At 36.4% G+C, this 23,278-nt stretch overlaps 1 long non-coding RNA gene across 3 annotated transcripts; it reads right to left on the bottom strand.

Moving 5' to 3' along the window:
- Positions 1-462: 462 nt before the first annotated feature.
- On the bottom strand, positions 463-22,135 carry LOC121428899. Of its 3 annotated transcripts, none has more exons than XR_005971853.1 (8): positions 21,545-22,135; positions 12,507-12,612; positions 11,987-12,070; positions 8,890-9,006; positions 6,133-6,379; positions 4,273-4,559; positions 3,135-3,256; positions 463-1,005 (listed from the first exon to the last, which is right to left on the bottom strand). It is a non-coding gene; the product is annotated as an uncharacterized LOC121428899 (long non-coding RNA). The 3 variants fall into 3 exon arrangements; XR_005971851.1 differs by having other exon boundaries at positions 464-1,005; positions 4,286-4,559; positions 21,545-22,131; XR_005971852.1 differs by lacking the exon at positions 11,987-12,070 and having other exon boundaries at positions 464-1,005; positions 4,286-4,559; positions 21,545-22,129.
- Positions 22,136-23,278: the final 1,143 nt, after the last annotated feature.

Here is a 23,278-nt window from a genome sequence, read left to right on the forward strand (position 1 = left end):
GAAAAAATTTCCATAGAAAAAACAATAAAAAACAAAAAGTCGAAAAACAAAGAAATACATAAGAAATTTAGAAAACAATAGAATACATAAGAAAATAAATGTGATGTTGAAATTTTTTAAAAATAAATTTGATCAGATGCCTATCTCGAGTATGTGAAACAAAAATTTGGATTTCAGGGGCATTATTTTATTAATTAGAGCAAACTTATGATTTTACGCATAAATTAGCATAATTAATGAGACATGAGTTTTTTGGCAGAATTTGATGTTATAGTCTTGTAGATAATGCCATGGGTAATGCGTGTGCCAATTTTCGTCGCGATTGCGCGATCGACCGCCGAGATCATAAGGGGGGCTGAATCAGCCCCCCCCCAGTCTTCTTAGGCGTAGAAATAGCCCAGTCTATTTAGAGTTAAATCATTACCTACTTCAGGTACCAACTCCCTATCAATCATTGTGCATTTATCTCTTCTAAATACATGTAGGTGATCAAACTCATGTGAAGATAAACCCTGGAAATTATCCCCATATCCAATGTGGAAAAATATAGGTACATTGTAATATCACAAAAACACATAATTCAAGTGGCTTCCATATAGACATACAGCTTTTGAGTCCTGGACAAACAAACTCATTCCAAATTGGTATGAATACAGTGTATGTTCATACAGACCTAACATGCAAAGTATTCTTCACGTGACGCTGGATATCCTATGGTAATTTGTTTGTTTTAGTGAGACTGTAGGGGAAAGAAATGACTTCTTGAAGAGAGACTTCTCCCGTGTACGGCTGACCCTTCTGTCCTCGAACTGATGTGGTAGGCGATATCCACTTGGACGTTTCTGATCCTGAGTACTAATGCAGCTTCACACTGTCTCCAGTCATTTCTAACACTTTGCTCACTCGCGGCCACTCATTACTGAACTCTTCTAAGTAGACTGCAACCGTATCTCCCAGTTTTAATAATGGATGTTGAGGCCTTTTCTGCTTAGTACCTAGATGGACCTGAAATATTACAATGAGAAAAGTCTAAATATTTATTACAAAGGCAATACAAGTTAACAGTGGTATAGTGCACATGAACATATTATGGGATACAAGTGATTAATTCTGAGTGTTTGGAATCCCAGCTATGGGTTAACTTTCTTCAGCAAGAAATTGAACCACATTATGCTGCAATCAACCCAAATTAAGGAAAGTGGGAATGGCAGGATTAATTTGGCTACTTTTACACATTTACTTACCGCTTAAATAGGTTGTTGTTCATAATTTGTTTTTGCCCTCTCAACATCTTTCATGATAAATCTGTTACTAGAAAATATTGTGCTGCGATGTTTCATGACTTATTTCCTTTAATAAGCCTCATGCAACTTTTAAGACAAAATTACGATGTTACGTAAACATTAAGTGTATGTAAGAACAAAATTTGCTTAAAAATGTGATTTCATGTACAAATCAAATGCAAATTCTGCATGCAGCTAACATTAATAAATGTATCACGATTTTTATTTCTACTGATTAAAAGCAATAGAATTCATGTTAGTTATGACTGAAAAAAATTGCAGATGATTTCCAATGAAAAACAATGAAAAACAGTAGTTTTAAAAATTTCCATTTTTAAACCATTTCATAATAATCCTGTCTAGACTGCCCAGATCAAAATTTAGCAGTTTCGTGGGTATTTTTAAAGATTCACAGCCAACTTATGATTAAATGTATTAATTACGGTAACATATTTAATTGATTAAACATAAATTTGAATTAAGTTTAGTACAAATGACAATCAAATTGTGGAGATTACTTCTTGCGTGTGTGCATGCAAATTTTTGTCGCGATCAAGCGGAATGAACATCCGAGGTTTGAAGGGGGAAAGCAAAAACAGGTCTGTCTCCCCGGGCTATGCCATTCTAAATTAGCCCAGGCGAAATAGGGTTAAGATAATAAACATAATTAAATGGAACATTGTCAAAGAATAGCGGCCCAATATTGAGAAAAATATTGTCCTGAATTCATATGTCATATTTTCAGTGATACTTGATAACTATTTGTTTTTCTATAATTCATGGAATAAGAATGTACACTTTTTTTTGTATTGAAAATGCAAAAACTTAATCCTAAAGGGGGGGGGGGGCTTTCCCAGACAATTTTACATTATATCTGTAACATGAAAAGCTGGTGCTGACTCATTCTAAGAAAGTTTTTTTCAAGTCTCGCTAAACTTTTGAAACCAAATTTGCAACCCCTTAGTCAGCGCACAACATTTGTAAAGTGTGCATCAGGCCCAAAACTGCTCCAAAACAAGATTTCCTCTACAGATCCAATGCAAATTGTGATGTAATGCCAAATCAATAAATATATCACCATTTCTACATTTTCTGATTACCAGTAAAAGTAAGTGATATTTTCTTTATATTCTGAATAAATTGCAGATGATGTCCATCGAAGATGCAAAACAAAAAGTTGAAAAAAACAAAGATTTTACATAATAAATTTAAAAAAGACATCAGAAAAAAATTTAATATCAATTTTTAGCTCATTACTCTTTGCCTGTTAATATATCATTTGCTGTTTACAGTACCAATTTTCTAGCTACAACAATGACTGAAAAGAAAGGAAAGTTGCTTTCGCTGTGACTGTATGACTTTTTTCCGTTTAACCTGCACAATACTGATACATAGATCACATGGTTCTCTATGCAATGTTGCTTCCAAACTGTATTTGTTTTCAAAATTAGAAAAGATAATCATTCTCTACTTATTAAAACAAAAAAGCTTCATGAAATTTCTGATAGAAATAGGAATTGCAAATTCTAGAATACATTCTGTTAGATTACATGATGGACATCCAGGATTACATATGGTGTTGAATGTTCTCATCCCTGCAACTTTTGCGTACCACTGAAATGTGAATTTAAATTGCCTCAACATCGTATCTCTGCATATACTTTGAAAATACCACATTTACACAAAAGAAGAGGGAAGAAAGATGGCAAGTGAATAAAGATTGATAATTGTGGAGGCTAGTCTTCCGGGCTGACATCCATGACATATAAATAATACTTATCCTGGAAGACTGTGATGATTAAATCTAAATACATGTACATATACACTATTAAATATTTCATTGAAACTTACTTTTGCTGGAAAAGGTGTGACTCTCTTTCTTGCAGTAAAGTTTGTCTCTCTTCTCTGCCAGTTGTCTTCTCTAGGCAAGATTTCAGTTTGGTGCATATGTCGCATTTCAAAAACCGGTTCACCTGGAATGAACAAATAAAATAAAGAGAAAAATTACACAATGTATATTTTCTTAGTTTTTCGAGGAACAGTAGTTAACATCATCATAGTTGGGTGCTATACCATTGTAGCAGCTGCACTGCTAAAGCCAGCAAAGTATGCTCTATTATTGTAGATCACCTAAAGACCTGTGTTTATGTTGGGGAATACATAGTCAAGTATATCAAATCTACTTGGTCTCAAAATAGCTTCATGAAATGTGATAGAAATAGGAAGTTATTTCAAATTTTTCAATAAAATGCAAAATCTCTGGTTTTATGATTAACCCTATGATTCAGATTTCCCCTCAACATTTTTTTGTGATATATCTGCCATGCGAAATTTTCTGACTGCGCCATTGACTAAATTTTTATTTTTAAGTCTCACACAACTTTTGAGAATAAACTTGCAACCCCTGAATACATGGTTCCAAAATTACCCAATATTTTGTAAGTGCATACAAACCCCAAAACATGAATTTTTGTTCAAATCCAATGCAAATAGTGTTTTTAGCCCAAATTTATAAAAATGTATTACCAACTTTCCTTTCACTGATTAAACATAATAAATATCATGTTGTCCATGATCAGTGTAATAAAGATTTCCATCATAAAAATCAATAAAAAACAAAGAAATCAATCAGAATTCTGGAAATGATATATACAAAAATAATAATTGCGATATTCAATAATTTTTAGCAAAATTTAAGGGCCTTATTTAGATAGTTAGAAGAAAGGTTTTTATTTTATGCATAAATTAGCATAATAAATTGGCAGTATTTATTAGCAACGTAATATTTTTGAAATTAGATTTTACCATTTTTTAGATTATGCCATGTGTAATGTGAGTGCAGATTTTCATTGCGATCAATGGCCAAGATCATATGGGGGAGTGGCTGAATCAGCCCCACCCCAGTCTTCTTAGGTATCAAAATAGCCCAGTTATTTATGGTTAAAGGTATAATAGTTAATATTAGTAAATATACAGTGCAAATACTCACGAGAATCACCTACCTTTGGAATGGTAACATGAGACATTTCCATTCTCCATTTGCGGAAGAAGTATTGCTGACTACAAACAGAACCTCCTTGCTCTTCTACATCCTCCTTCATAATCCGATACACATTTCCATGTATAAGGCATGAAGAAGATGGATTTTGTTGTTGGTTGGCAGTTTCTCTCCAAACTTATCGACAAATTCACTAAGCCACACCATTGACATCATCACAGACAAAGAACAAAGTCCTTTACGATGGTGATTTGATGGACGAGATGTCACCAATCCTTCTGAAGGTTAAATAAATACCGAGGTGGTACATTTAAAGCAAAGGAAACTATAAATATGTATCTTCTACAATATTATTATCAATAGAAACATAATCATATTATTTCCTGAGCTAAATTTACACTGGTCACATGTACAACAATCACTATCGCTTTAAAATTGTGATCACTTTAAAATGTAATCAATTAATTCTGATTACCTTTGATCCTTCAATCATATCCTGCCTCCACGTATTTGAACTTGGTAACACTTGTACATGTACTTGGTCATTTTTACCCTTTGAAATTCTATTTGGGTGAATTATCTACGTTCTAAATTCCAAGCCAAGCAATGGAAAGACCGAGTTAAGAAATAGGTGACCACATTTCTGGTGGTGAAATGTTGGGTGTACTAAATTTTGATATCCAAGGTCTTATATATGTCCAATTTCAATGCTTTAAAGTCCATTTTTTAGACCAGTATTTGTCGAAAAATTTGATATTAATGCACCTTTCATTGTAAGGAGGATTTTGACTTTCTGTATCCCCACAATCAAGCCTCCTGCAGTTGTCTTATCATATCAGCACTCCTCTTCATTACATGTACATGTATCTTTCTTTCCAGCATGCACATATAACAATAAGTTAAGGACTTGTTTGAGATTAAAACAAGCAGACTCCCCTTCCCCATCTCCTAAATGAGCACAGAGACCCATTTTTCACATTGAATTTGTGCTTGAATAATTGTAATGTTTGGGAAAAGACATCTGTGACTATCAAGTGAACCAAAAAATTGTCCTCTATAAGCTTGCTGGGTTTAGCTCCTGCACCAATGATAATAGCAGAACCAGATCCTAAGAGACAACATGTAAAACTATAATCCCTTATAAATAAATTAAGTGAAAAAAAAGAAAGTTTAAAGTACGTATGATGATTTAATTTTACAAGAATGGTACTAGTCATGTTAAAGGACAAGTCCACCCCAATTAAAACTTGATTAGAATAAAAAGAGAAAATCCACAAGCAAACACTGAAAATATCATCAAAATCGGATGTAAAATAAGAAAGCAATGACACTTTAAAGGTTCGCTTCATTTCACAAAACAGTTATATGCACATCTTGGTCAGTATGCAAATGAGGGAACTGATCACATCACTCACTCACTATTTCTTTTGTATTTTATTATATGAAAAATGAAATATTTTGATTTTCTCATCATTGTCATGTGAAATGAAGTTTCACTCCTCCCTGAACACATGGAATTCCATTATTTTAACATTTTGTGCTTCAGGCAAGGAGGTCCTAATTGTCACAAATTCGTAAAAATTGAAATATTGTATAATTCAAACAATAAAAAACAAAAGAAATAGTGAGTGAGTGACATCATCTACTCTCTCATTTTGATGTAACTGGCTCGTTCATATAACTATTTTGTTGAAAAAAAGCGAAACTTTAAAATGTCATAACTTTCTTCTTTTACATCCGATTTTGATGAAATTTTCAGCATTGTGTTTGTCTGATTTTTCTCTATTGATTCAAATCAACATTTTTCTGAGATGGACTTGACCTTTTAAGGATACCTCTTGAAACATTTACCTGCTAACCCTGACTCCATCTTCCATAAGCGGGTCATAGTAATCCCAAGGATGAGTCTCCATCCATGTTTACAAAGTTGTGATGTTCAATAAGGTACTGCAAAATCCATAGCCTCTGATCTGCTAGAGTCTTGTTCTGAAATCCTCTGCGGGCCTTGCATCTATTCTTTATATCTTATGAAGACAATAACTTCTGCAGCATTTCATTCTCAGTATTGCCGCTGATTCCAGACAGGCTGCATTTCGCTCTGTAAAATCATCAAAAACATCAGGGCATGAATGTACCAGGATGTTCAGTAATACTTTATCCACCTTATGTCCAAGTTTCATGAACTAGGTCCATATATTTTCTAAGTTATGATGATGACATTTCAAAAACTTAACCTCAGGTTAAGATTTTGATGTTGATTCCCCCATCATGGTCTAAGTTCATTGACCCTAAATGACCTTTGACCTTGGTCATGTGACATGAAACTCTAATAGGATGTTCAGTAATACTTGATTGACCTTATGGCCAAGTTTCATGAACTAGGTCCATATACTTTCTAAGTTATGATGTCATTTCAAAAACTTAACCTCAGGTTAAGATTTGATGTTGACGCCGCCGCCACCGCCGCCGCAGTCGGAAAAGCGGCGCCTATAGTCTCACTCTGCTATGCAGGTGAGACAAAAACCAAGGACAATGCAGATTTTGTGTATAATTGCACTCAATTCAACACATTCAATGAGAAATGTATAAAAGTAAATGCTCATTTGTGGCAAAGGGCACTAGATCTATATGGTTGTTGCCATGATTTTGAAGATTGGCAGGAGCATTTTCTGTGCATTATTGAACCTTTCTCAGTGTACCTGCTGAATGAGCACAATTGTACAGAAAGTCTGAACAGGCCTTGGCTATTCAGGCAGGATAGTATACATTAAGTTTTTACTATTTTGAATTCCTTTTTTTTATATTTTTTTGTTCTGGAGTACCATTATTGCTGCGGGTGTACAGCTGCGTATAAAGTGTTAAAGGTCAAGTCCACCTCAGAAAAATGTTGATTTGAATCAATAGAGAAATATCAGACAAGCACTATGCTGAAAATTTCATCAAAATCGGATGTAAAATAAGAAAGTTATGACATTTCAAAGTTTCGCTTATTTTTAACAAAATAGTTATATGAACGAGCCAGTTACATCAAAATGAGAGAGTCGATGATGTCACTCACTCACTATTTCTTTTGTTTTTTATTGTTTGAATTATACAATATTTCGATTTGTACGAATTTAACGGTAAGGACCTCCTTGCCTGAAGCACAAAATGTTAAAATAACGGAATTCCACGTGTTCAGGGAGGAATGAAACTTCATTTCACATGACAATGACAAGAAAATTAAAATATTTCATATTCATATAATAAAATACAAAAGAAATAGTGAGTGACGTCATCAGTTCCTCATTTGCATACCGACCGAGATGTGCAGGTTTTTGTGAAATGAAGCGAAACTTTAAAATGCCATAACTTTCTTATTTTACATCCAATTTTGATGAAATTTTCAGTGTTATGCTTGTTCAATTTTTCTCTTTTTATTCAAATCAAGTTTTTGTTGGGGTGGACTTGTCCTTTAACCAATATAGGCTATATTGCATGATCAACCAGTCTTAAACATATGATTTCAATTGTTTTGAGTAGATATGAAGGATTTTGTTTTGATGATATAACGTTGATAAAATCTTTCTAATTTGAGTAAAAAAATATTACTGCCACATGTCAATCATCTGTACATGTTTCAATGTAAGTTATTTAAAATCAATGATTTTTTAAAAATCATAGTGCAAGTGGAGTAGGGGGCGAGTGTTCATCACTTTATAGGCTATAATGCAATATTATCCTGATTTTAATGACATGATTTCAATTGTTTGGAGAGTAGATATGAAGGATTTATTCATGTCTTGATGATATGAAGTTGATAAAATCTTTCAATTTTGATTACCGGTAAAAAGAAAATAGCCACAAATAAAAAAATTGTCAATCATTTGTACACGTTTCAATGGAAGTGATTTAAATCATGATTTAAATCAAAGTGATTTAAATTAGCCAACCCTGACCCTTTCACAATCAATAATAGCAGAAAACATTAACAAAAGAAAAATGTGCATACATTTATGTTAGCAATTGAAGGTCTTACATGTATGTGCTTTCAAAATGTTGTGTTATTTCTCAACCGCATACCCAGGCATCACAAAAGATGTGCAATATTTAAAAGAAAAAGTCAGGGAGCAGCGCAGTAAAAAAATTGCGCAAAGCTCTGCATAGTGAAAAAAAATTGTTGGGGACACCCTCCAAGTCCCCCCCCCCCCGTTAAATGCGAGTTAACCTGAAATGACCTTAAATTGTGATATTGTGACATGGACATAGTTTAAAATTAATTTCCCAAGTGTTGTGACAACATAAATATGAAAATGCAATGACTACCAAATCAAGATTACTCTTGTCAGTCTAACATACGGTTAAATCTAGATTGACAGTTACAAATTAAGATTCCAATTGATTTATCAAACGACAAATGCTCTCATTCGTTCCTTAGCCCATAGTAGCTCATTTAATAACTACATGTAGGGTAGCCTCTCATGCAGTTCCAAAACCTGATCTCCCTGCGGGCCCTGCTGTTATCGTCATTACCTTACAAGTTACATTGTGGTTTGTACAGGTAAAAAAAATAGCAAAATGTAACATAAAATGATCATTATGTGAAATTTTAATTTAAAAATAGCTTACTTTTGCTGAAGTTCCTTCTACACGTACATGATACAGCTTCAGAGCAATGAGAGGAGTCAGACTCTGTCTCTATGTCAGCAAAACATACCATCTGACGTTTTCTTCCTCAGGGTTGACCTTGAATAGATAAAATACAAATTAAAATCACTTATTAATACTTCAGTAGATCTCAGAACTGTTGAAAGAAGTCTAACAAAATTATTGCCTAAAGCTTCAGATCTACTGTATGGTTTAGTGGGCTTAATCATTCATTCAGAGATCCCTATGATATCAACTAGGTTTTGGTAACCTATTAACTAAGCATTCTAAAAACCTGCCTTAAACAATTTAAGGATAGATTTCCATTTGTATTTGCACTGATCTTAACCCCCTTGCCTTCAAACCTCTCAAAGAGCATTTTTCTACTGAACAAAAAAAGCATTATGATGCCATGGCCCTGGGAAGCAGAGGTGCTAGATTTGCCTTGGAGTGATTCATTTATTATTCTCCACAGGCAGCACCCCTGGAATTCTGGAAGGTGCTATAAACTGGAGAAATATAACCAAATATTTTCTAAGAATTAATCATACAAATAAGTGTATGAAATTAAGTAATATCCTTAAACTCACTTTAAATTTATGTAGCTTAGTGAAATGGTAATATTTGGGGAAATATCAATTTTGACATTGCTACAAAGTACAAACCCCACAAAAATCACCAGAAATAAATTTTCAGTTGAATATGCCAACAGAAATAGGGGAAACTTAGCTTCATAATGATATATATATATATATTTGACATCTCCCTTCTATGTCGTATTGCAATATATGTTTGAATTGTTTATGTGTATTTTTTTTCCAATATATTCGCCCACTTTATCATTTGTGTTTGTACAATTTATATCATTTGTATGTACAGCCAGTGGAGGCCAAATTTCTATGTATTTTATCATGGAGAGTCAAAAGGGGCTTAAACTTTTGATCCTAGCAGAATCTTCTTCGGAGGCAAAATGACAAACATATAAAGTGGAGCCAATTATCATGGATCAATAATAAATGAATCTGAATCTGAAGATATGAGTATTGGATGTTTTCAACATCATTACCAAGAGAAGAACTTTGACTCCCACAGATGTTTACTTTTGACAAAAGAGGGATTAAATTTGGGAGTCTATTGAGGCACACTTACCCTCACACTATTGTACAAGGTGACAAAAAGAGGATTAGAACTCATTCAAATCAGCTTAGAGCAACTTTGACACAGTAATTAGGCACTTCCTGTCTTGATTGCAGAGAAGTATCAATGAAAGGTTTTATCAAGTTTTAAATTTCCTTGAATACAAAATTAGGAAAATACTCTTGTTTTGCATTTCAGGAAGAACAAATTCCAAAATAATTTAGAGACAAATATCTGTCTAAATAATACTTTCAGAACATCAATATGGGTTTATTTGATACATCTATTTTGTTAATGGGTGGTCAATGGATGGCACATGGTCATTAATACCACATACACAACTTAATGAATCTGGGTTTCTGTCAAATGATACACAAGACTATTCCCTTATTTTTTTTTGGAAATATTTCCATTCCTACTTTTCATACACTAATGATGCTAGTACTTAGTAGTACTGTAGTAGTAGTTGTATTACATGTTATCAGGCCAAATCATAAAATAAGGTTACTTCAGCAACTGGTGGGCTTAATCATTGACTTTAAAAAGGTAAATTAATACAATACTAGCACATCAATGATGTGGAGCTCATCCGCCAACTCGCAAAGAAATTTAACACAATTTTTAACTTCAGCCCAGTTGACAATGTAGTGAATTATATTGGTGCACTAGCATACATGTACCTACAAGCCACAACCCATGCAAAGGACGTATCCTTGCCCCCCTGATGAGCTTGAAGATCTCTTTTTTTTTGCCTGTCAATTTTTTTCTGGTACGAAATCCTTTATTTGTAATTGAAGACCTTTTTTTTGCTTGTCAATTTTTTTGGCGGACGGTTTTACCCCCCCCCCCCTGTGGAAAATCCTAGGTACGTCACTGTATTGGCGACATAAATTGAGGAAACAGAATTGAAATTGATGAATAAATGAAAAAATCATTTTTTGTGATTTGTGAAAAAAAATTGTAAATAAAGCATAAATAATTTTTTAGTCAAAATTTTTGAATTCTGTGTAAAACCTTGGTGAACCCCATGTAGCTATCAGACGGAACAAAAAAATTCAAATTCGGTTTCTTGAGTTTTGAAAAACATGCATGAAAAACATGTAGCATATTTAATGAGTTTCTAATTTTGCATCCCCCACCTAGAGCTATCATATAAAGCAAACAAAATTGAAATTGACAAATGAAGGAGAAATAAGTGTTTTTTGTGATTTATTATTAAATTTTGCATAAATATCACATAAACTAGCATTATTTTCTAGTCAACATTTTAAAATTCTGTGTGGAAGTTTGGTGACTCTCATGTAGCTCCACCAGATGTAGGAAAAAAATAAAAAGTTGACCAACTAATAAAGCATTTCTTGGTGATAATGAATTAATTTTGAATAAATTACCAATTTTAAGTTATTTTCTAGTCAAAATTCTTTGTTGAAGTTTGTGAACCTCATGCAGCTAAATAGAAAAGGCAGAAAATATCATGAAAATGATTTTCTTTCTTGAATTAAGTTGATTATTTTCATATGAATAGATTTCTTGACCTCATAATAGATGGATTTGGTGTCAAAATCATGATTCTAGATTACTCAGAAGCTGAGTAAAAAACTCTGTTTTGGGCGACCATTTTGAAAAATCCTAGATGGCAGCTATATAGGTCACAGTGCACATGGAAACTTTATTATTCTAACCTTTCCTTTAATTTTCAATTTCTTCAAAAAATATCCGGCGAAGATAAAATATGAACTAATTTTTTCCCTGAAGCTAGTGGTGGGTACCAATGGGAGAAACTCATGTTTACAAGAGTCTTCAGGAAATTGGCAGGCTCCAAAAATGAAATACAAATTCATGCACATATATCATGCAAACTATAGACTGCAATCACTGCATGTATATGCAAATGTACTTTGTAATTGTATCGATCTTCATGAAAAAGTTTTCAAAGACATACCTGGTGAATTAAAGTTAATATCGACTTCAGAAATGTAACAATCCGACTTTTTGAAAGGGAAATCTACTTCTGTTGAAGGGCCACCTGTAAGCATGTTTAAAGAACCAAAAATTAAACAACAAATTCAATCATTTTTAGATCAAACCTTTCACCCATCATTCATTTAGAGATAGTCCTCCAATAAATGTTAGCAGAATTTTAAAGAGGTGGAACATCATAAAGAATATAAATCAGAGAGGGCTCTATAATATGCAAATAATTGCATCAGTACCTTTTGTTTAATAAAAGTTTAAAGGGGAAAAGAAATCATCTAAATCCTTCAACTTCACTTAAGACCATATAAAATTAAAAACAACTAAATTGCTTCCATAAATACAATGTTTACAACATGTTAAATTTACCTAATATCAACCTCCGTCTTTTTAAAATCGATTTTTGTTTGAGTTTGCTTGCCCTTGATGCCACATTTCAGGAGGTAATTTTATATGGATTTGTAAACTACTCAAAACGTATAATATACCTGCTTGAATCTCAACTTCACTTGCATGGGGTTCATGTTGTAGTGTACATGGATGTACTTTCTCTCTTTGAACAACACTGCTTTCACTGAACACTTCAAGTTCCACCTGACAAAAGATAAAAAAATCCAGACTTCAGAAAGGAAAATTAGAATAATTACATCATACAATGTACCGGTACATGTAGCCTAGGTAGGACCAAGGCTAACCTTCTTCTTTCTTTTAATACTATGCTTACCTATGTATAAAAGTATGCAAATATTCAGGCTATAGGTTCATTCCAGTTAATATAAGGCGATAACTTGATTTACCTGGGATATAGTTAATGTAATTCTAACCATGCATTCACTTTTGCATGCATGTGGTAGGTAATTAAAACCTGTACGTAATGTGTAACTTTCTAAATATGATAAACAAAGGAAAAGCATGTAAAGCTTATCTTCAGCTTGGTTCATCTCCCCAAAGGGAATGCCTCTAGACCCCATTTCATATCATTACAAGATTATCTTCCCCCAAAATAGTTGTGGTGTTAAGGTCAGATATAATCTTAAAAAATTGTTTGAATGTTATTTGATAAATATGCTAATTTTACATTATCTAATTTTACATTATCAGATTTTACATTGATTGCTTGACTTTTCCATTGCACAAATCTATTTCATTCATTAAGACACACATAGTCATAGAATTAGAACACAGAGTAGAGAATAGATCCCTCTAGGCCTAAAACTGTTTCACCGGTATAAAACTCCCAGTTTATAAAAATCCTGTGTAGATCACTCGCATTACAGTTTTTTTTTTCATTCCTTGAAATATCACTTTTGAAATAAAAAATGGAAAGAGTTCCCTATGCACCCTACACCAAAAATAACAAGTATTTAGACTTCTCGTTCATTCACTTCAAATTTATCTATTGATTTTTTAATGTTATTATCATTTGCTTGGCATCACCTAGCTGTGCCATGCCTGGTACTGCTGGTAGTCTAACAGTGAACTGAAGGGGACATCCCGATAGACCGCGGGTCCGATAGACCGCGGGTCCGATAGTCCGCGGGTCCGATAGACCGCTGGTCCGATAGTCCACGGGTTCGTTAGACCGCGGGTCCGATAGACCGCGGGTCCGATAATCCGCAGTGCGTGTCAAATTATGATCAGATATATCAAATGTCATCGAGCGGTCCAAAGGTCAAATGATACGAGACCATGGGGTTCTATCAGGTGCGGATCCAAGGGGGGGCGAGGGGGAACTGCCTCACCCATCCCCCCCCCCCCCCCCGCTCAAGAAAAAGAGGGGGAGAGGGGAAAAGGAGAGAATAAAAAGAGAGAGGAAGATGGGAAAAGAAGATAATAGAAAAGAGAGTACGAGGGGAAAGGAAAGACAAAGAAAAAGGGAGAAGAACAGGGAGAAAGAAGAGAAAAAAGAGAGGAGGGAAAAGGAAGAGAAGAAAAGAAAGCTAGGAGAAAGGAATAGGAGGAAAAAGAAGAAGAAAAGAAAAGAGGAAGGAAGAGAAGAATATTTAAATAGAGAGGAAGATGGGAAGAAAGATAAGAAAAAAGAGAGATAGAGGAAGAGGGGAAAAGGAGAGAATAAACAGAGAGAGAGTGGAAGGGGAGGGAGAGAAGAAAAAAAATAAAAGAGAAAAAAGGGGAAAGGAAAGAAAAAGAAAGAGGGATAAGAAATGGGAAAGAGGAAAAAGAGGAAGAGGGAAAAGAAAGAAAAGAAAAGAAAGGAAAAGAAGAAGAAAAAATAGGAAGAGAATAATATTAAAGAGAGAAAGATGGGAAGAAAGATAAGGGAGAGATGGAAATGAATGTCGAATGTCCCATTGGGGGATTTGAAATCTCATCTTTTTAGGTTGGAATATCAAAAATTTTCAGTTTAATCGTTGAAATATGTATCGTCTTGATGACTAACTTTTCGACCAGTATTTAACATGGTAATTATCTAGTTACATACGCGTCCTGTTCAGGTTCTCAAACATTGCCCAGAATGTTAAATTTTCAGGACGATATACATGAAATTTAATTTTTAGCTTGCATATGGCTTATGAGATTATAACACATTTACGTTGCTTATAAAGTAAATCTAGGAAATGACTGTTAGGACATGGGCGTTTGCCCCCCCCCCAACAAAAAAAAGAGAGAATCAAGGCTAAGAAAAAATAGAGAGAAAAGGAAAGGGATTAGGATGAAATATACTATTATTTTCCGAATATTATGTCAAAATCTATCACAACCTTGTATTTTTGTAATAAAAGTGTCAACATATTTGCTTGCTCGCTTCGCTCACTGCCAACTTCTTATTAATTTTATGCGATACGCCATATCAAGCCCCCTCGAAATTGTTGGCTCATTACGACACTTGGGCAAATCAACTTTGAGCGGCCGATCGGGGAAAATATGGGAGAAATATGGCCCCTCCCCTATTGGCGGAAGCTGGGTCCTCCCCTGAATTAGGCTTTCAGGATAAAATACAGGAAAAAAAAAAAATCCGATCACGCTTCGCGTTCTCATTATTTATTTAGGCCTTGTGAGATACCTCAATGTGTTTTTTAAGAATAAAATCTCAGATTTTCTTTAACGTCTACCCCCACCCCATTTCATTTATTTTTTTTATCTTGGTGCCCTCGGCCCCCCCCCCCTGCACCAATGCTGAATAAATACGCCACTGATGAGGATAATTAGTCGAGATTGCATATTTCCTAGAGGTTATCATTGATAATATTGAAGGGTATACTAAAACAATAGTACAGAAACTACAGCTCCCGTTCACAATATTCTAGTAGGGCCTACTCTGGTGAGAAGTTAAACCAAATTGCACCCCCCCAATCACTCGTGCTTCGCGCTCCCATTGATTTTACATCATGGGCGGAAATCCCAGGGGGGACGTGTCCCATGCACCTACTCAAAATAGTAGGGGGGACACAATATCAAATGTCCCTACTATTTTGGTCTTTGATAATCATAGAAATACATCATTCTAAATCGAAATAAAACATGTATTTTGGGACAAGATGACCTTACTTTGGCGTTGATAACCTTTTTTTCCGCCCCTTGTCCCCATAGACGGATCCAGGGGGCCGAGCTCCCCCCCCCCCCCTTCTTGGCGGAGCAAAAAAAGAAAAAAAAGGAAAGAAAGAAGGAAAAAAGGAGGAGAAAGAGAAGAGAAAAGGAAGAGAAGGACGACGAAGGCATAAAATAAGATGAGGGGAAGACTTGGAAAATAAAAAGAATCTTTCGTGCAACTATATAAAACTTTCGCTCGCGCTTCGCGCTCACATTGCCTATTAGGTGATTTACATATCTTGTTCAATATGGAGTTCGAATATCAAGTTTGGAAGTCAATATACAACACATATTTCACCTCGGAAATCGAACTTTCATTATTTTGTGTAATTTACAATTGGTTTTTAAAAAGTGCTCTGTAAAAATGTAAATTTTATGGTTTGAATGTTAACATTTGCTGCTTGCGATACGCGCTCGCAAATTTTGATTTATCAGGTACCTATATTTTCGTGTAATCCATAAAGTTGTCAAAATATCCCTTTTCTGGTCTGATTGTAAGGCGCATCAGCTAGAGCGCTGCACGCTCGCAATTTGATTGGCGAGTTATATAAATGTTTCAATATTGTTTATACAACAAACTACTAAAAATCCCCTTTTCATGACAGTTTATCAAAAATTATAGCTCGCGACTTGCGCTCGCATTAATGGTTAAAAATATATAAACTGATGCATCCTATTCATAATAACAAAAGTGAAATGTCCAGTTTTATGCCATGATATCATCAGATTTCGCGCCTTATTAGGCATTAATAAATATGATATCAATATAATAATTAAATTCTCCCTTCATTTCATCTCGTGCTTATCAAGATGAATAGGAAGATAGTCATCATTTTCATATGATGACATGTCGTAAGGATGTCCCGGTCCTGAATCCATGACACATGCTCCGGCGACGATTGCTCCGGTGACAAATGCTCCCCAAAATGCGACATTTGCTCCGCGACATTTGCTCCTCGACATTTGCTCCGCCGACATTTGCTCCGCCGACATTTGCTCCGCCGATATTTGCTCCGCCGACTGTTGCTCCGCCGACTGTTGCTCCGCCGACATTTGCTCCGCCGACAGTTGCTCCGCCGACAGTTGCTCCGCCGACAGTTGCTCCGCCGACAGTTGCTCCACCGACAATTGCTCCACATTTAGCGACAAATGCTCCGGCGACAAATGCTACCTGAACGACACATGCTCCGGCGACAATTGCTCCGCCAATATTTGCTCCGCATGTAGGGACAAATGCTCCGCCAATAATTGCTCCGTCCACAATTGCTCCATCGACAGTTTCTCGGCATGTTGCTTTAAAAAAATAAATATAAGACCTAAATAAAATACCTGCGACAAATGCTCCTCGAATAACAATTGCTCTGCTCACGATTGCTCTACCGACAGTTACTAGGCCTAAAAGAAGACAAGACACTTGCTCTGACGAAAATATTTGTTACATCCTTTTGCGTTACATACTTTTTTGTATTGTTTTGTTTTACCATTCAAGTTGTTGTGCCACTTTATATCATAGGCGGATCCAGGGGCGAGGGGCCCGGGTCCCCCCTATTGGCGGAGCAAAAAAAGAGAAAAAGGGGAAAAAGAAGAAAAAAGAAGAGGAAGACAAGTGAAAGACTTGGAAAATAAAAAGAATCTTCATATATCCCTATATAAAATTTTCGCTCGCACTTCGTGCTCGCATTGCCTGTTTGATTTACATAATTATCTTGTTCAATATGGAGCTTAAATATCAAGTTTGGAAGTCAATATGTAAAAGATATTTCGCCGCGGATATCGAACTTTCATTATTTTGTTTGATTTACAAATTGATTGTTTTAAAGTGATTTTTAAAAATGTTAGTTTTACGATCTGAACATTAATATTTTCTGCTCGTGCTGTACGCTTGCAAATGTTAACTTATCAGTTACCTTTACTAATTTCGTGTATTCCATAACGTTTTCAAAGTATCCCTTTGCAGGTCTGATAGTCAAAACGTATCAGCTAGCGCTGCACGCTCGCATTTTGATTGGCAAGTAATGTATGTCTCAATATTGATTATACAACAAGCTTCTTACAATCCACATTTCGTGACAGTCTATCAAAAGTTTCGGCTCGCGATTTGCGCTTGCATTAATTGTTAAAATGTATTCACTCATTCATCTTATTCATAATTACCAAAGTTCTTGAAATGTCTGGTTTCAGGCCATGATTTCGTGCCCTACTTAGGCATATTAGCTTAAGAAAGAGATAGGAGAAGATGTGAGAGGTTGTAAAAGAAACAAGGAACAGAAGTCATGAATGTAAAGAGAGAGAAAAAAATTGTTAGTACAGGAGGAGAGAGGGACGGGGGAGAAAGTGGTTTTCAAGGAAAGAAAGGGAGAAATAATCGAGATAAAAGCGCTGATGGGAAATTTAAGTTCAGCCAAACTATTTCTTTTCGCTGAGCAATTCAATTAGGAATGTTAAAAATGTATAGAATAATGATAAAAACCATACAGCTTTGGAGAAGAATGTTGTTAGTTTTACAAAAAAAAATAATTTTTCAGTGGATAGCATTTTCGGCGGAGCTATTATCTGAGGAGCATTTGTCCCTACATGCGGAGCATTTATCGCCGGAGCTTTTGTCGCTAAATGTGGAGCAATTGTCGGTGGAGCAACTGTCGGCGGAGTAACTGTCGGCGGAGCAATTGTCGGTGGAGCAACTGTCGGCGGAGCAGCTGTCGGCGGAGCAACAGTCGGCGGAGCAACTGTCGGCGGAGCAACAGTCGGCGGAGCAAATATCGGCGGAGCAAATGTCGGCGGAGCAAATGTCGAGGAGCAAATGTCGCGGAGCATATGTCGCATTTTGGGGAGCATTTGTTACCGGAGCAATCGTCGCCGGAGCATGTGTCGGGTTACCCCCGGTCCTATGTCAAAACTCAAAGTAATAATAATATCAGCTCTTTTTTAAGTGCGATCCATATCCACCTTACAATTTTTCTACAAAGTGCTAGAAATATAAAGCTGAAATTGACTTTTTTTTCAGATCGGACTCTCAAAGTTTCATGATTTTCATGATTAAATATTTAGAATGTCTAGATTCTAGGTCTAAATATGAAACACGCTCGCGCATGTTTATTCAGATACCCAACTTGTTCTGTAATTTAAATCATCTAGTGTCAGATCACAATATCAAAAATTTTCTGCTCGCACTTTGTGCTCGCATTATTAATGTAGGATTCTAGGAATACGCCATATTACTCATCCTTTTGATGATTTACAAAACATGAACAGAGTGGCCCACTTTTAGGTCAAAATCTCGATTTTTTTTCTTCTCGCGCTTCGCGCTCGCATCATTCGTTAAATTACATAGCTATCCTGTTCACGATTACAAAAACTGATTGAAAATTTCCATTCTTTCTTTTAAAAAGTTCAAAAATGTTCAGCTCGCGCTTCGCGCTCGCATTTTTTGATTGTTGTGTGACGCCTTCATGGCAAGTGCAAGCAGTCCTTAACAGGTACCAGTTTAAAACGTATAATTTTTTTTTGCTCGCGCTTTGCGCTCGCATTATTAATGCTCATATTTTTTAAGATTTACAAATCATGAATAGAGTGTCTCGTTCAGTAAATATTATAGGACTAAATCTAGAAATTTTCCGCTCGCGCTTCGCGCTTGCTTTAATCGTTTACTCATATACCTATTCTGCTTGAGTTTAAAAAAGTGCTTAGAATTTCCTTTCTTTGGGTGAAAATTTCAAAAAGATTCAGCTCGCGCTTTGCGCTTGCATTGTTTGATTGTTAAATGCTACTTTAACAGGTATCTTTTTCATCAGTTCATTTCCCCTCGCGCTTTGCGTTCGTAGTTATTATTAAGTTGCATACATGTCTTTTTCATGATAACAAACATTGCCCAGAATCAGTTCGAATTTTAGGAAAAAAATACATAAAATATCCCCAAAAATTAGCTCGCGCTTCGCGCTCGCATCATATAAATGAGGATTATGATATTATGTATTAATCTATAAGAATAAAGCCAAGAAGTGACTAATGAGGACTACCCCTTCAAAGAAACAAACAAAAATTATCTTCGAGCTGCCGATCGGGGAAAATATGGCTGAAACAAATTTCCGCCCCACCCCCTGCCCCCCTATTGGCGAAGGCTGGAACCGCCCCTGTGTCCCCCTACCTTTTGGTATTTTTGTATTCATAGATTTTTTTTTCAAGAACACATTAAAAAGTGGTCTTTATTTTTTTTTATGTGATTATAAGATAATTTAAGTTAGCCTGGCCGGGAGGGAGTGGGCGCCATTTTTCGAAAAGTACACATGGGCGCCATACATCAGGTCAAATTTGCTCCCCCTCCCTCCCCTTGAAATCCTGGATCCGCGCCTGCATGGGTTCTATAACAATAACCCAATTAGGGCAATCACCCACTGACAACTACTTCAAGGAAAACATTATCCCCATATTTTTTAACGCCGGGGACTGTTACCCCCCCCCCAGAGATTTACTCTCCATACAATAAATTTTTTTTAACCCCAGATAATATGAAAATAATCATTGTGAAAATGCCTCAACGTGACGACATGGCGTGGTACTTACCATGTTTTAATTAATCATTGGCGGCCGAAGGCAAAACATTTAGGGGATCCACCTGAAATTTTGGGATGGACACAGGTAAAAAATTGACAAGCAAATCAACCAAAATTTTAGGAGGGACCACCAAAATATTTTGACAAGGAAAAAAAAAAGAAGGTTATCAACCAAAATTAGGGGGGGGGCAAAAATATTCTAGGGTGGTCTACCTCAATTTAGGGGGGGGGGGGCGTAGAAAAGAAATTGACGACCAAAAAAGGTTCTCAACTAAAAATTTAGGGGGGACCGTCCTCCCACCTCAAATTTAGGGGGGAAAGCCCTCCCCCCCCCCGCTTCCGCCGCCTATTAAAGTAATTGATAAGCTTATTATTTCGACATAGCGATATATTCTATCTTGTCAAGTCGATATGTCCACATGGCGAGATATGAAGTGTACAATTTCCGGCAAGCTAGAATCCCGATATATCGCCATGTTGACATGTAACATAATTAAGTCGACTTGGCAAGATACAATATCTCGCCATGTTGACATATAACTTTTTATAAGTGGACTGACTTGGCAGGATAACGTATCTCGCCATGCGGACATAATAAGCTTATTTAGTCGACATGGCAAGATAAAGTATCTCGCCATGTCGTCAAGTCGATGGCATTTTAGAGGCTCCGTATGGCGTCAAGAGGGCATTTTTCCGGGGGGGGGGGGGGGTGTAGTCCCCGACGATAAAAATATGGAGATATTTCCTTGAAGTAGACGTCAGGGGCGATTTGTCCTGTGGGTCATCGTTATAGAACCCCATCATGGACTCGTATCAATGACCTTTTGACCTATTGATGACATGGATTTCACTATGTTGTCCTGATCATAATTTTACACACACCGCGGACTATTGGACCTGCGGTCTTTCGGACCCGCGGTCTATCGGACCCGCGGTCTATCGGGCTGTAACCGAACTGAATCACTGTGACCTGTAGCTCTCTCCTCCCAATATAAAGCTAGTGTTGCTTACCTTGCTTGGGACTCTAATTCAACTCGTTCCAAATGTAGTCAAAAACTCATGCCGCTGATGTCTATGAACAATATCACCAGGGGGGGGGCAGTCAAATGTATTGCTATACATCTGCGTGACCAAATTACATGTATTTCCAGACACCCCCTAAACAAGTTTTACACAGGCATCATTTACACATTTTGGGCCCTAAACAAGTTGTTGCCAGAATGACCCCTAAAAGTAATGGAAACTAAGTGTAAAAATATTTTTTTTAATTTCTCTGTAAGTGGATCGAGCCAACACTCACACTGTCACAGCCACAGGCCCAACACTAAACAGTAATTGGTGGCGGAACAACCAATTTAACAGAGACCAAAGTTTTTAGTATAAACTAAAAATAAAGCCTAGGCTTAGCCTTAGGCGCGCCTTACCTCTCTCTGCACCAACGGGATCTGCTCGAACACAACGTCGTTGCTTGCTGCAATCTTCGAACCCGTAGCTGATGTCAAATCGCCAAAACTCGACTCAATAATCAGACTGAGACTGAGAGTGGGACTGGGCCTGGCGCTGGCCTGGAGCCGTACTCCGGCTCGTAGTAGACTGGTGGCCTCTTCATTTGTTGCAGCATTTTCCTCTTCTGTAAAATAGAGAGCTTTGAAAAGCTGTCGCGCTTCGTCGCCATCGGAAATTCTTCTTCGTTTAAATTAAGTTCACATTGCAAATGTGTAGTTCGACTGTTCGAGATGTGTGGTAGAATTACACACGTGCTCAGCGTCAGCTTTGTGTACAAACAACACACATGTGCGATTGATTGCGAAATCAAATTTCTTGCACTGGCCGTAGGCATAGCTATAGCCATAGGGCGGCATAGGGTGTAAATGCTGGACAGGTCCTGTGTGTGTTTTGTGTGCTGGACATAGAGGTCCATGGTGTGTGTGTAAGGGTGCGTTTGTGTATCGTGTCTCGTATTTTTTTCTTTGTTATGTTACTGGTCTGGGGTCCGTTGCAGAAAGAGTCAAAAAATCATTTGCAAGTCAAAAATGCGCGATGTTGATTGGTTGAAAATCAAGTTGCGCGTAATTTTTAGAGTTCCGTTTGATTGCAACTCTTTCTGCAACGGGCCCATCATGGAGCTATACGATGTACGGTTCCGTTCATGTATTGTATGGGCATGTCCGTAATAGATGGGAGCGGGGTGGGGTGTGTGTTAAAGTGTATACCTTTTTAAAAGAAGGGAAAGTTCACCCTGAAGAAAAGTTTGTTGTAAAAAGTAGTACTAAAAATTGGTGAAGGTTTGAGGAATTCCGTTTAAGATTCACCTCAAACGAGGAGCACCATAATAAAACAGGCGCGTAGCCAGCTAGGGGGAAGCGATGGGGGCGGTCGCCCTCGGCAACAAAAAAAAAAACCGCACCAAAATGAAAGAGGGGAAAGGGAGGAAGAAAGAAAAAGGAAAAGCGAAGAGAGGGAAGATGGGTACAGCCCTAATGTTTTCTATTTTATTTTTTTTGTCAAAAGAATAAAAACCTAAATGAGACGTTCTTTTATAATTCATACAAAATTTTGCTTTCGCGCTCTATCCAAACTATGATACGGTTTTTCCCCTTCCCATTTATGGGATTTGTATATTCGTGCCATAAATCGTAGAGTATACATGAATTTAAGAAAAAAATATGATTCTTTTTTTAAATTGCATAATTGACGCAAAATTTCCGTCGGCTCTTAGAACTGTTCGGAGCGGGTCAACACTCCTGCCACTCCCAGAGTTCCCAGATATCTTCCACTTTTCAGTGAGTAATTTGTGGCAAAGTATCTGCTCAAAAGGGGCTCGAGGCATTATAAATTCGTGCCGTGCTATATACGATGAAACTTTATTCTGTATTGCTTTTACACCCTTCTTTGATCTTGTTTGGTACGATTTATTTGAAATTTTGAATATCACTGAACTTTCTAAATCATACAAAATAAAGCGCTTAATAATGAGTGACTTTATTACACCTTTTTTTCTCCCGAAATAAATCACAGATGTTACCATGTTTCGCGTGGAAGGGAAATGAAAAGTCCCTCTTCTGGCTTGCATCAGGCCCTTTCACATTTTGAGCTCCCTTTTTCTTCGTAATCCATTTATTATCTAAGAAATATCAAAATAAGAGCAGGTTAAAGTT

This window comes from Lytechinus variegatus, chromosome 15 (genome assembly GCF_018143015.1).
Source record: "Lytechinus variegatus isolate NC3 chromosome 15, Lvar_3.0, whole genome shotgun sequence".
Lineage (NCBI taxonomy): Eukaryota > Metazoa > Echinodermata > Echinoidea > Temnopleuroida > Toxopneustidae > Lytechinus > Lytechinus variegatus.